Source organism: Prionailurus bengalensis, chromosome E4 (genome assembly GCF_016509475.1).
Source record: "Prionailurus bengalensis isolate Pbe53 chromosome E4, Fcat_Pben_1.1_paternal_pri, whole genome shotgun sequence".
NCBI lineage: Eukaryota > Metazoa > Chordata > Mammalia > Carnivora > Felidae > Prionailurus > Prionailurus bengalensis.
Window position 1 is genome coordinate 22,502,539 of NC_057360.1, and position 15,671 is coordinate 22,518,209.

General features: G+C 35.7%; 1 protein-coding gene and 1 pseudogene across 3 annotated transcripts in view; one reads left to right on the top strand and one right to left on the bottom strand.

Moving 5' to 3' along the window:
• HMCN1 (hemicentin 1) overlaps positions 1–15,671 on the bottom strand; it is a 465,703-nt gene that overhangs the window by 397,410 nt on the left and 52,622 nt on the right. The gene's annotated exons all lie outside the window — the stretch shown is intronic.
• Positions 7,269–7,423, top strand: LOC122476658 (annotated as a pseudogene).

The following is a 15,671-nucleotide window of genomic DNA, read 5'->3' on the forward strand; positions in this document are numbered from 1 at the left end:
TTTCTGTTTCAAGTAGCCTGATAAATGGAGAATGCCACACATCATAGCCCTAAATAGATACGTGCATTTTAATAGAAGCACCCACTGAGGGCGGGACACACAGATTTCTTTGAGGAGCCTGAATAAGAGAAACTACTCTGTCCCTTAACAACCCCTGCTCAGATTGAGAACCCCAAATGACTTTTTTTAAAGCATTTTTTTTCAAAATTCTATAAAACTATTCCTATCTTAAGTCCTAAATGTAAGGACATGTGGAAATGAAATCAACAAATAGACTAAAACTCATGGATACGCACAAAAAAATTGAGATTGAATTTCATGACACTTGAAAAACATTTCGTGACAAACTTAACTTGTTTGAGAGACTGGGGGTGTGGGGTGTTTTTTAATAAGCAAATGCAGATGTTGAGGGAAAAATGTTTAGTTTTTTGACACTGTTCTTTGCTAACAAAATTGCAAATGTTTTCCATAAGCAAACAGTGTTGAAATGTCTGAATATTTTTTCTTAAACCACCACCCAGCTGAACTCTGAAAACGAGACCTTACCAATTTACTGTTAATGAGCTTATACATTTAATATTTTCTGACCAATATTTCTTTGTATAACTTTTAACTTATTTTCCATGCCTTTATAAATTTAAATAATTATGGGAAGAATTCATGGTCTTGCCATGTTGTACACACGAACACACACTAAGTTGGTATTTGTTCAACTGTCACTCTTTAGGAACATATTGAAAGTTGTTCATAAACAGATTATGGGATGAAATATTTCATTTTACTCCATACAGCAGTTTGGACCCATCTTCATGTAATGTACAGAACTACCCATGTGTAAGTATTCACTGTCAAATCAGAAAAAATATGCAACAAGAAAAACACTGATGCAAGTATATTTAAGTTCCATTTTCAGTCATTACTGTGATACCTTTGAATCTTTTTATTGGACTAAGTATTTTTTTTCCCTTTTAAACTAAAAATGTTCATTGATTATATTTGATAAGTTTCACTTCCATCTCTTCCCATACTCTGTTTGCAGAATACAAAATTGTTCAATCAGTAGGACAACTTTCTAAATGCAGTTATAACACAGCAGCCCTATCAAAATACTAAGAATTCATGGATCAATGGAAACACTGACAGATGAAAGAGGACCCAGGTTGAATAATTTAACTGCAGACTATGTCTCCCTCCTCATTCCATTAAACAGGTTGACAAAGACTCTTGTGTTTCAGTGCTAAAACCAAAGTATCAAAAGATTATTTCTCAATTATCAATAATCCTTGAAAAGAGCTTCAGTGATGAGCTTATCTTTCCAAGAGTTTATTTCCTCACCTGTAATCTCCTCACTAGATAAGACTTACAATAAGTAAGGCCAAAGGAATTTCAGATTACAGAATAAGAATTGGTACCAAGGAGAAAAATAATACCATAAGGATGACCTAATTTCCCCAACAAATATTTTGACGTTTCTACTGGGTAGTGGCAGGAGTTTGAAGTACTTCAAAAAGTATCTTAAACCTTTCAGAGTGGTGAGTAGTGACTGAAAGCAATTTACTATAAATCTTTTAAATGCAGACAAGATCTAAATACTTTTGGAGTACTTCATACCTGGCTAATCCCAACATCCATTTATCAGAAAATATGTTAAAATTCTACTTACTATTACTTCCAGAAATGCGAACTGTGCGAGGGTAAGGATCACCTTTTTAGCAACATTATTTTCCTATCTTCATAACCCAACCGAATACAAAATGCATAATAGGGACTTCAGGAATGCCTGAAACTATTACATATATGTATATATAATGCCTATGAATTTCCAGTGATGTATATATATAATCACATGTGTGTATATGTATACATGTATGTATATATATAATCATATATACATATATACATAATGGAGTAAAGAAGAAGAAAACACATTTTATTAATCATGAGTATCTTAAAGATTCTTACTAATAAAGCTTAATAAAAGAGACTTTCAAAATTAAAATTCTTGGGGAAAACTGCCAAAATCTGTTTCCCAGAAAATGTCCTTAGTCTCCAACCCTGTCTGTAAAATGGGGTTTTTACTATGGTGAAGGAAAATGCTTGGCTCTTTCTTATTCTTAGACATATGTTAGGAATGAAAAAGATGTTAATAAAGTGCTTATATGTCCTTTGGGGGAAAATTTCTATACCATGTGGTATCATAAGGTAAGTCAAATATAATTTGAGAAAAGGTAATTACCCATTTGAATCCTTTGGCTCCGGATCATAGGAAAGGAGGGTGGGTAATGTAACCTTGAACAAGTATCTGGTATAAATTAATAACTATCCATTCCAAAGAGCTAATCCATTACGTACTGCCTATTGCTATTTCCCTTGTGAATACTTTTGACTTTTGTAAGAGTTGCCCAAAAGATCCATGTTGGATGCCATCACATTATTAAGGGTCAAAGAAAGAAATATTGATCTGCCAAGAAAAATGGAACAGTTAACCTCTCATGTCATTCAGATGCCTGAAGAGTAGAGAAGGTCAAATGTTGAAGGATTCCCTTATTTCATATTGTTTATCAAGTCAGACTGAACTATAATATGAAATACAGATGTACGTTTATTCCCACAAAAAATAATTTCGTAGGAAGCACCACAACCCATTCAAAACTTTAATAAGTTTCCATAACACAAGTAATAACAAAAACAGAAATAAATTGTCAGTTTTTAAGTGATCTTTCAATTATTTTTATAATTATTTGGAAATTTCAAAAGAGAACTGTCTCTAAACATCCAAAAATTGGATCAGAAAGCTCCATGCCTTAAATGTTTTAAAGCAGAATATTTGTCACTTGAACATTTGAGCATACTAATGTTTCCAAGATATTTTAGAAAACTAGGAAAGTTATACCACTTAATTCGTTATCTCTTATCTTTCAGATTTCAAGGGGAAAAAAAGTCTTGTTATAAAATAATTTTTGAAGAAAGGATCCAAAGTAAGGATATAAAATTCATAAACATGAAGGAAGTGATACTAAAGACAGGAATGCAAAGTTCATTCTCACAAATTATAAATAATGTTGGAAGGCTTATTTAAAGGAGATTTTGAATCCTAACACCAAAATAAAGTCACCCAAGAGTAGCCTTTTGGCTAAAACTTGTCTTACTCTCAAATATGCGTGTGTAAAAGCATGTGTGCATATGGGTGTACGTATCTGTGTGCACATGTGTATATTTGGTTTTGACTGTGTATGTATATGAGCAAGTGTAAACATAAACAGTGTGTACACACATGTATTTGTAGGTTAGTGTGTGAGTGTGCATGAGTACTTGTGTGAATCTGTGTATATGTATGTAAGTGTACATGGACATGCATGTGTATGATGTGCTTGTGCGTGTGTACATGTGGGTACACATGTGAGTGTGCTAGTTCACTTTCCTCAGTTAGATTTATTCTTCATGTTCTGAGAAGCAATCTTATTTGTGAACTATGTAGAATATATAACAGCTAAATAGAGTCAAAGTATTACATGCAACTATTGGGTAGAGGAGTGGCAGGATGATAAAGTCTGAATATTCACTCTTTGGTACCAAAATATAATCCTTTATTTTACAAGGACGATTTAATCTGCAACAGGAAACAGTCAAACTGAAGTCACACGGAAAAATTTCCATATCATTCAAGGTTTGTGAATGTTCCTAAGTCATTTAGATAAAGACTTTCTTCTAACAGAAAACCTGTTTTAGCTTCTCTTACAATCTTCAACATCCAAGTAGCTCAAACCTTACACATGCCTCTTTTTACGAATTACTATTGTAATCAAGTGCATGATTTTAAGTATTTTCAACCAGTGAGGAAAAAACCCAATTGTTTCACAGACGAAATGTTAAGGAAAAAAATTGTAACACAGGAAATGAGAATGGGAAGCCTTTCCTAACAAGGCTAATAAGTCAACCCTCTCAATATACTGCCTGCATCAAGCCACATCAAATAAAGTACACATAACCAAAACACAGTGGACATTTTACTTATGTCCTCACAATATTATGGCAATACAAATCTTCAGAATGGGTTACATTTAATTTTCAAACTCTGAAACATAAAAAGACCCTTTCTAAGAAGACAATTTGCAGAAGAGAAATGAAGCAAGAAACAATGACAATGTATGTAAGAGATGCTTGGTAAATACTGCTGAATGAAACTTCTCCTGTTGGACCTGCTATATAACTTAAATCTGAGAAAAGCACTCCCCAGACAGCAGAAGCAGAAAGCGTACTGGCTAAGAATGTGGGCTCTAGAGTTAGACCACATTCAAATCCTCTTTATCTCTCTGTCCAAGCATCTAACCTCGTACTGCCAGTTTCCTCACCTACAAAATAATAGAACCACACTGTAGAGTTATTGTGCATTTAAATGAGTTAAAACAGTGATAAATGGTATGTAATAAGCTCTCAGTAAAAGATGATGATGATGATGATGATGATGATGATGATGATGATGTCAAGTTTGTTGTGCTTGGATTCACTCCACAGTCAGCTCTTACTTCCTTCAGCTAGAATGACTTTTCTACAATGGGGAATTTTTTCCCAAGAATAAAAACGACAGGATTCTCTTTTGTTAGCCCGTTTTGTTAATAGAAAATGAGCCATGCCACAATCATGAATATGGCACTAAATAGTAATGGTTAAGGTACATATTTTGCCTGCACCAGCATCAACTCAACTATTGGCTCTACCAACACATGAGCATTTCAGGGAGAACACACACCTGACATGCTGTACTACCAAACAATCTTCAGGAATGCCTTTTGTACTTCTAACAATGGGTCAGACTTAGACATAGGGGGTAAAAGACAGAGACAAAGATTGAGATGGAGAGAGAAATAACGTGTATGCTACAGCAAAATCCCGTTTTCCCAGAATAAATTCTCAAAAAGATCAAATGGTTAAATTTTTTTCACAAAAATTAGATATTTCCCTAAGGATTTTTTTGAAGGAGATAAAATACACGTTCCTTTTTTGTTCTTTATTAATAATGAGGTATGACAAAAATCAACAATGCATCCCATAAAGTTTGGAAGTGTCCACCAAATTGTATCTGATAAGCAGTTACTTTCAGTTCACACATAAAAAAATTGACAGTTCTACCTAAATGTTATTAGGTAACAATGACATTTTTACTATTTCCTAAGGTAAAATATTTGACCTTCAACCTCTCCACTTGATAATTGTGGAATGGGGAGTGCAAAACTGTCAGCTGTTCACTTCATAAGTATATTTGGGGGATTGGATTACTAATTAAAAAATACTTTGAAAATATGATACAAAATATTATAAATTCTACTATAATTGTAACTGTGAAAAGCATTTTAATGTCTTTAGAATAAGAAAGATGTAATTATATCTCACATACTTTTCTCACACCCTAATCTAAAGCTAGGTAAGGGAAACTCAACAGTCTACCATAAATTTAAGGAACATCTACCACCATAATAATTTTTCCCCACTGAAAATCTAATTGAAATGATTCAGGGTACAGTTTCCAATAGAATCTATCAGATGTGCTATTCCTTCCAGATGCTGGGCTCATGCATTTCTAACCAATCATAACAAGTGAATAGGGAAATAGTATAGTTAAACAAAACAAGACAAAACACTAGGTCAATAGACATTACTTCAATACGATGCACATTCTTTCCAAAAGCAGGAATCTGTAGACTCACCATAACACTCTAAGACCCCTCTGAAGTTTAGAGAGCCGGGACTTAGGAAGACTATTAAAAAAAAAAAAAAAAAAAAAAAAAAGAACTGCTACAGTCAGGACAGGAAACAATTAAGGCATAAATAAGAATTTTGGCAGAATCAGGTCAAAGTTAGGACACATTTAAGAACTGCCCTAAAGGTGAGACTAACAGATGAATAATGAAGTAATGGGTGAAAATGAGAGTAGGAGATGTATTTGATGCTAAAATAACCCATTTTCAAGCACATGAAAGCTTTGAGTTGAAAGTCATAAAAGTGTTTTTAAACATTTACAACAAAATTTCCTAAGGATTTGGGTTGTGGGGTTCCATGGCCACTCCTGAAATCTTCCAGGAGGTGAAGATGTACTATGAATGTGAGATCAATCAGCCTTTCTTTTTCTTTAGTCAGGGAAGCACTCTTGTGATATTCACAAGAAAAAGATCTAGATATTTTAGTTTAGGTAATAAGCATTCTGGAAGACTGTCAAACAGACAACAACTCAGTAAACGTCAGAATCACGGTGACTTCACTTATAATGTGAAAAGCAGTCAAAGTTTCAGTAAGCAGATATTAGACCAACTGAGGGTGTGTTAGCATGATTTTTGTGATACTCAATGGCTAATTATTAGTGTTACTCACTTTTGGAATTATATAATGTACAATATCATACTTTCATTACTAAAAATTTACTTTGAAAGCATAGAGTATATGGTGTGCATTCTTTAGCAATCTCAATTTTCAAATGAACGTAAAAAATACATTGACTTTGGGGCACCTGGGTGGCTCAGTTGGTTGAACATCCCACTTGGGCTCAGGTCATAATCTCATTGTTCCTGAGTTCAAGCCCTGCATCTGGCTCTCTGCTGTCAGCACAGAGCCCACTACAGATCCTCCCTCTCCCTCTCTCTCTGCCCCTCCCTGCACTCTCTCTCCCTCTCCCAAAAATAAGTAAGTATTAAAAAAAAACACACTGACTTGCAAACTCTTGTGACCCACCTGGTTCAGCAAGTGTGGGAAGAGATAAATAAAAATTATGTCTTTTTTCTGTATCCATTCATGTATCTGAGGCTCCAACAGAGATATTTCAAAAATAAAGAGAAAGAATTTACTTCTGTTGACAGATAACTTAAGAATCCAAGAAGACTTATTCTGAGGACAACTACTAAGTGATAGCCAAGAAGCAATGACTAAAGTTTGCTGAATCCCAGAACCTTGGATCAGAAGGAAACTTGGATGTCATCTCTTCCATCTCTGTTTTATAGATGACAAAGCTGAAGGGTGGATTTACCCAACTTTTCACAACTAGTGGGCATCACAGGAGAGGGTCAGAATGCTTTAACATAAAGGAAAAAGATGGGCATAAAAAGCAGTGTCTGTAGTATAAGAAAATTTTAAAACAACTGGAATTCTACTTAATTCTACTTTCCTCTCTCTAAGTAGGTATGGATGGACTATTCAAAAGTACCTTTTCTGCCTCATCCTTTCTCCGTCTCATTCTTTTTATTTATATATTTTAATTTATTTTTAAATGTTTTTATTTGAGCTTTACACAGTGGCAGTATCGTAGCCACCGAGGTTTATCCGAGGTGCGATTATTGCTAGTTGAAAACTTTCCCAATGTTTTTGAGTAGAGTTGACATACAATGTTATATTAGTTTCAGGTGTAAACATAGTGATTCGACACCTCGGTACGTTTTGCTGTGCTCACAAGTGTAGCTACCACATGCCGCCATACAACGCTATTACAGTACCGTCGACTATATTCCCGGCGCCGTATGTCTATCTCATTCTTTAAATGATGGAAGAACACTGCTGCTAGAAATCTGTATTTCAACTCCTTTTCTTTTTCCCACCACTTTTCCTTTTCTTTTTCCCACTCCAAATTCTTTTGGAAGGTAAAACTGACTGGAAAAAAATGTTATCAAAAACAAAAATAATGGACCTTTCAGTTTAAATGACCAGATGTTGCCTCCATTCCACAGATAAAATATTCATCTTTGTTTCTATAGACTTGAGTTACAAGAATAAGTGTTTATAATGAAATTCCTTTATAGTTATAAAAATGTCTGTCTTTCTATCTATCTACACACACACACACACACACACACACACTTGAAGAGGATTATGAAAGTTAAAGTATGTGTACAGGAATTTAGCTTTCTTTTTATTTCTTATCTCATCATTTTTACTCTCCTAAATCATTTCCTCCTCATTTCCTTGGTTCTGCTAATTTTAGTGAAGGCACTTAATAAAAAGGGCATTTCTTTTGTGTAAAGGTCACTTTGGGGGTGCTAAGAAGTTCACAGAAAATTCTGACATTCCTCTTCCTAAAGGTTGGTGCAAATAAGCAATCAAATTCTAGGAACCAAAAAGAAAAAATGAATTCCAAACATGCAGTAGGAGCCTTATCTTCTGGCTTCACTCTCTCTACTATATATATATATATATATATATATATATATATATACACACTATATATACACTATATATCCTCTATATATACTCTATATATACTATATATACTATATGTATTCACTCTCTCTACTATATATAAGATTGATCCCCTCTCTCTTTCCCATTGGATTTTTTTTCCTGCCGCTTTTTTTTTTAAAAATTGAGGTATAATTGACATGCAACATTATATTAGTTTCAGGGATACAACATAGTGATTCAATATTAGTATACATTGTGAAATGATCACCACAATAAGTCTAGTTAAGAGCCATTCCCATACATAGCTACAGACTTTTTTTTCTTGTGATGAGAACTTGTAAGATCTACTCTCCTAGCAACTTTCAAACATGTAATACAGTATTATTAACCAAAGTGGCCATTTAGCTCTTAAATCTTTCAAAGTTCTCAAATTTAAACAAATAGAAAAACCACCTCCCTGTGCCCCTTATTCTCCTTCACCACCTATTTTCTCTTCTCCTCTATACACAAACTTGTCAAAATATTTGTCTATGCTCACCATTCCCTCATCTCCCCTTGAAGCCTCAAATTTTAGCCAAATTTGGCTTCTTCCTCCCAACACTTCACCAAAAGAGCTCTGGGTCAAGTCACCAGTGACTTTCATCACACACTCAATCAAATAAGCGCTTTTCAGTCCACATCTTGAAAGATCTCTCAACAGCATTTGGCATGACTCCCTCTATCTCGAAGCACTCTCTCTGTCCCTAGTGACCTTGACAAAATATTGTCCTGATTTTTTCCCTCCTCTTTTATCATTGTTTCTGGGTGTCTCCATTACATGTTCATTCTTCCTTACTTGGCCAGTAAAGATTCTGCGGTTCTTAAAGACTCATCTCTAGGCCACCTTATTTATAGTTTCCCTAGCTGATCTCATCCATGCCAATGAGTTCAGTTCAAACATATGCAACGGTGACCCAGAAATGTACATCTCTAGTCTACACATTTACTAAAATGTCTCTATGTTACACACAGTTCAATATGTAAAAGAAATATTTATGATTTACCTCGCCCCTCAATCTAGTTCTCTTCCACTGTCCCTCATCTCATAAAGTACCTACATTCATCCAGCTGTACAATAAAAAATTTAGGAGTTATTTTTTAGCCCCTCCAGCCTCATTCCTCCATCACCTAAACCATCTCCAAACCCTATCCATTTTGCCCACGAAACAACTCTTGAATCTTTCCACTTTTCCTTATCTCATCAACCACCTTAGTCCTAGCAGCTACCTCTACCATCTTTTATGTCTTAGAGGACCTAGACTATGGCAACAGTTCCTAACAGTTCTTCCATCAATTACTATGAGCTCTTCTCAACTACACTCCCCCCCCCCCAGGGAGCCAAGGCTATTTTTCTAAAACATAAATCTGATTACATCATCTACCTTACATCATAAACCTTCTAGCAATTTCCTACTGTTTTTAGGATAAAGTTGAAGCTCTTAAAGCACTGACTAAATACAATGTCCCTGCATGATCCGGCTTCTACCTACTCCTCCAGCAATTCCTAATTATTTCTGTATCTTTCAGCTTCTCTTACACACCTTTATTCAATAGGACCTTTCCTTTGTGTCCTTACTCTAGAGGGTTCTCCCTTCTACCCTCTTTTCTGGTTAAGTCCTATTCCTCCTTGGCATTGAATTCTGCCTTCACTACCTTGAGAAAGTCTTGCCTGAATGCCTCAACTATATCATACTCTCTAAGTTACATTATACATTCTCAACTGTTTGACTATTTAATCAATTTTGGTCACTCCACAAGACTGTTAGCCAAAGGGAGAGGGACTTCATCTGTTTTTGCTTTTCAACCATCCCCATGCCAAGTGAGGGCCTAGCACGTTATGGAAGCAATATTTGTTGAATAAAAGAGTAAATGACCAAACTAGAAACTCAGAGCACTGAACTATCAGAACAACCTGGAGTTTCTGGAAAATTCAAGAAAAAAAATGGGAAGAAAAGTGTATCCAGTCATTTGGCTGTTATTTTTCCAGAACATTTCTTTTTTCTTAGCACGCAAGTGATAATATCTTAGCCAACTGGCTTTTTCTATTTCGGCACTCATCACTAACACGAATCATTCTGAATTACTGACCAAACTCTAAACAGGCAAGCCTTTCATAGTAGCAGTACATGATTTCCATTCAGTAAGGAGTTATCCTACTCAATTCAACTGAAAACAAATATCGTCTCCTGTCTCCCAAGTATTCACCAGGTGCTATGCCTCTGTGCCTATTTGTTTTGTTGCAGTGATTGTTTTATTTTTAAATGTTTCCAAACCAGTTCATCTTTTGCTTTGTGCAATGTAGTTTATTCTCCTAGCAGCCATACAAATCTGCTGTATCTTCCACAAAAATAAAATAGAAAGAGAGGTTATCAAATATTCATGTCTCACTCATGGCCTAACGTATTTTCAGTAGGTGACACTTACTTTCTCTTTAACATAAACCATTCATAAAGAGTAGAACATTTCATAAAATTGGATACGGTTAATTCAAATACTTTGGCACATGGTAATTTTTACTACAAGATCTAATTCATTTGCAAAACAACAGAAACATGAAATAAAGTTGTCATTATTCCATTTATAATTATTCATAAGATTCCCAACAATTTAACAAGTACCTACTATGTAATAGGTGCTTATCACTAATCTTTAAAACAACTAATATTATAACAAATACAATATAAATTAGTCATACTTACAGAAGAAAAAATCAAAGCTTAGAACTGTTAAAGTCAATACAGATGAGGATGATTTCTAACACATAGTTAAAAATAAGGCGCCATAACTATGGCAGGCATCACTAACATTATTCATTATTATTCATTTAGTCAGTCAACAAATATTTAGTGAACGTTTATTATATGCTAGACCTTGGGATACAATAGGGAACAAAACAGACACAGTCCTTCACCTTCATTGAAGTTACTTAATGTATCTTTTTTTTTATTATATGTTTTTAAATTTACATCCAAATTAGCATATAGTGCAACAATGATTTCCGGAGTGGATTCCTTAATGCTCCTTACCCATTTAGCCCATCCCCCCTCCCACAACCCCTCCAGTAATGTATCTTTTAAAACCTATAAGAGGAAGAAATCAGTGTTGCAATTTTAAAAGGGACACCCCCCCCCCCCACCGGGCACCTGGGTGGCTCAGTCTTTTGACTCTCGATTTCAGCTCAGGTCCTGATCTGAAGGTCCTGAGATCTCCTGAGTTAGGCTCCACTCTGGGTGTGGAGCCCACTTGAGATTCTCCCTCTCCTCTCTCCCTCTTCCTCTGCCCCTCCTCTGCTCACACTCTCACTCTCTCTCCCCCACCAAAAAATAAATAAAATAAATAAAATAGAAGGGACACCCCAAAACCTCAGTTCTTTAAGTAGTTCTTAGTTCTTTTTCTAGGATTGAAGAGGTGAGAAAAGTCTTATTTTTCATATGCTGGACATGTTCCTCTTTATGACCTATCAATATAAACAGAGATCACATCTTTTTCTGAGAACTTTAGGCAATGAGGAGAGATCCCCACACTCAAGACATTCCTATGACGAACTGTAAAGTAGAATTTGGCACCCAAATGCTCATCATGACTTCTTGAGTTGCGTCCTTGGCATGAGGGCACCAAATGCAGTATGTTACTACAAGGTCATTTCAACAGTCAGAAATTGATGATTTGTAATACAACCAACTCAACGTGCAGCTCCTTGGGGGAAAAAAAGGTTTCTCTTGGGAAAAGATTCTAAAATGATTCTTTAATTTATTTTTTTAGGATTCTGTGATTATATGAAGTAACAAGATAAAAATGCACATTTCTTGGACAGCCAGGAAACTGAAATATTTGGATTGGCAACAGAAAGTTATAAGTAAGTCAAAGGCACTATAGCTTCTGTCAGATAGTGGCCAATTACTATGGGAAAGAAACTTCACAATCTCAATTATGACCACTCCTACCTTTCAAAGACTATTTATTTGACATTCAGTCGTGGGACCATTTTGTATAAAGTTCAGTATGGAGCACGCTTATTAAGGTATGCTTACTTCTTTCTAATGCAACGTACACACACATTATTCCTTCAACAGAAAGCCAAGATTTCTAGCTGCTCCCCAGAAATAGAGAGTGGATTCTAATGGGAAATGGAAACAATTTCAGACCAATATAAATCTTCCAAAAGTTAAGGTTCTGATCTAAAAATTCCTGCTAAGGTTCTAATCTAAGATTTCTAAATATAGTGGTATTGCTTTCATTTTCCTTAAAAAAGTCATATTTTGGCCATGTTATTACAACACTTTTTTTTTAATCAGTGTCCTGCATACATTCAATAAGGCATGACTAAACACATCATCTGGGCCTGGGAATATGGCTGCATTGCAAACTTGTTAGAGTGTCCATGCTACAGCACCCTCCTTTTAGAGGGAGAAAACAAAAATGACAAGAATATGTATCAAACAAAGACAAAACACTGGATCATTGAAGCAAATAGTAACACTTCCCAGAGCTGCTGAATTATAAAGAAGTCTCACAGATATCAAGAAATGGCATTGGTGGGGGTAAATTAATGCCATTAGTGTCAGAAATTATTAGCATTTGGAATGCATAGGTTTTACTTTTCTAATTAAACACAGTTAATGGCTCAACTTTTTTTTTTTTTTTTGTGGCTCAACCTTTTGATAGTTCTCAACAAAAACTTAACGTACTGGTTCTGAACCAACTTTTAGGTCTGCACATAGACCATCTGCACGAGACACTCCAATCAGTAAATATCTCACATTACATGCAGTGATTCTCAAATGATGGAGAGAAAGAAAATGTAATGCTTAACCCTCAGGTGGAGTGCACCAGAATCTTCCTGGACGTACATATTATTTGAAAAATGTCCCTCTAAAACCTGGATGATTTTTTAAATGCTTTCCTTTCCCCTGTTTATTTTTTTAAGTTTATTTATTTATTTTTTGAGAGAGAGTGAGTGTGTGGGGGGTGGGGGGCAAAGAGAGAGGGAGAGAGAGAGAATCCTAAGCAGGCTCCACACTGTCAGTGCAGAGCTCAATGCAGGACTCAAACTCACAAAATGTGAGATCATGACCTGAGCTGAAACCACGAGTCAGACACTTAACTGACTGAGCCACCCAGGTGCCCCACCCTTTCCCCTGTTTAAAAAATTACTAACTTCAATATTTGCTATCACTATTCTTTTGACATCAATCAGCACTTAAAATGTTAGTTTAAGCAATTCTTAAAGATTTAGACTATACGGTCCATGCAAGCACAAATAATTGCTCGTTATTAGCATGGTGATGGCCCTTAACCAAGAGAGCCAACCAATGTTATCACTATCTTCTGAACTGTCCTTCTAAAATAACTTCTAGGGGTCCCTGAATGGCTGAGCCGGTTGAGCTTGAGTATCTGACTTCAGCTCAGGTCATGATCTCAGAGTTCAAGAGTTTGAGCCCCGCATAGGACTCTCTGCTATCAGTATGGAGACCACTTTGGATCTTCTGTCTCCCTCTCTCTCCTCCCCTTCCCTCACAACCTCTCAAAAATAAATAAACATTAAAAAATAAAATAACTTCTATCGTATATGTTTTGAATTGTTGTTACTGCTATTTTTTCATATCTATTTACTCATTTTTATACCTTCACTGCCTGGAACACACATTCCATTTTATACAATGCATTTTATAAATGTTTATTCAATTAGTCAATCCATCTACCCATCAGCACTCTTCACTCTCATCTGGGCTTATCCTTGGGTGAAGCCTATCCCAGAGCAAAAGAGACTAAATCACCTATTCCAAGCTCAGGATTTACATGGGTTTGTTTGAACTATTTAGGATTGTCTCTACATTTATGATGTATTAAAAATTACAACATTCAATCTGAATATATGAACCAATCATGGCTAATTTAGTCCTTCTGAGTACTCCAGTTTTGTTGTTTTTCTTACACAAAGACATAAATATACTCAGGAAGCTAATGGCTCAAAAATTACTGAATAAAATCATCAAAAAAGTGTTTGGAAAAAAAGTGAATTCATCTGTTTTTAAGCATTAATTAAATTTTTGTTTCCAAATAAGAGGTATAACAACAGTTAACTGTAATGTCCTAAGTCTCTTTTCTAGCTTTCTTGACTACAGCGTAAGAAAACTGCAAAGACCCTTGGCCAATGATTTGGTTTAGTAGCTACAGAACACAGTTTGTACTGACAAAATTAGAACACTAGTAGGAAAGCAAACTGGTATCCTGTCTCTTGAACCACATAAAAGCTTACACAGCATTATGAAAGGAAAAGATAAGATAAAATAGAGAGGGAAAGGATAGGACCTGAGGTCCCCAGGTGGGGAAAAACACATATAAAACAAGGATCCTTGACTATAGTCCATGGGCATTCACTTTCCAATGTCCCCTTCTCTGCAAAGAGAGCTTTCATACTTCTCTGATCTTACACTCTAATAAACTTTTGCCTGCTGCTCATTCTGTGTTCACCTCTTCATTCTTCGAAGCAGCGAGACAACAAATCCGGGTATTGAGGTAAAAAAAATCCTGCAACAGCATCAATAAAGTTAAGATTTAAGGCCAGATGTGTTTGTGTCCACTGAGTAGCACTTAATATCTATCTATGGGCTAAGGGGAAAAAGGCTTCTATGCAAACCAGCTGTGCCAACTAATAATAGCTACAAAAAGTAAATGGATAGAGAATTGAAGACATGCTCATAAGAGAATACAGAAAAATTTGGGGAATGTAATCTGGAACCAGAAAAGGCTGAATTTTAAAATAAGGGTTTATTTTAAAAATATCTTCAATGATAAAAATAAGGAGTTCAGAGATTATGAAAAATGAAATTCTCAAAATCCATTTAAATCTCTGCATTAAAGACATACAGCACACTGTTTTGTTTTGTTTTTTTTTTTAATTTTTTTTTTTCAATGTTTATTTATTTTTGCACAGAGAGAGACAGAGCATGAACGGGGGAGGGGCAGAGAGAGAGGGAGACACAGAATCGGAAACAGGCTCCAGGCTCTGAGCCATCAGCCCAGAGCCCGACGCGGGGCTCAAACTCACGGACCGCGAGATCGTGACCTGGCTGAAGTCGGACGCTTAACCGACTGCGCCACCCAGGTGCCCCTGTTTTTTTTTTTTTAATTTACTTTTGTTACAAGAAATCTTAACTCTCCCTCCTTCCCCAAGCCTGATCTTTGCAAATCTTTCTAAATAATCACAATCCCCCATGTTTCTGATTTCAACTTTACATTTTCTTCAACCCTGCTCTGGGGTTTTTGAAAATTACTTCCATAAAAAGTTAAGTTTACCACAAAGACACCCCTTCTAAGTGTAAATGGGAGCATGTGCTACTTCATCGCCCATTTTTTCCTTGTTGGCTCTGTCCAGATGACAGAGCAGTGAAACCTCCCTCTACACTTGAACTTCTTAACACAATGCACATCACCCCAATGTGTGTGGCCAGTTAACATGAGCTCTTTCC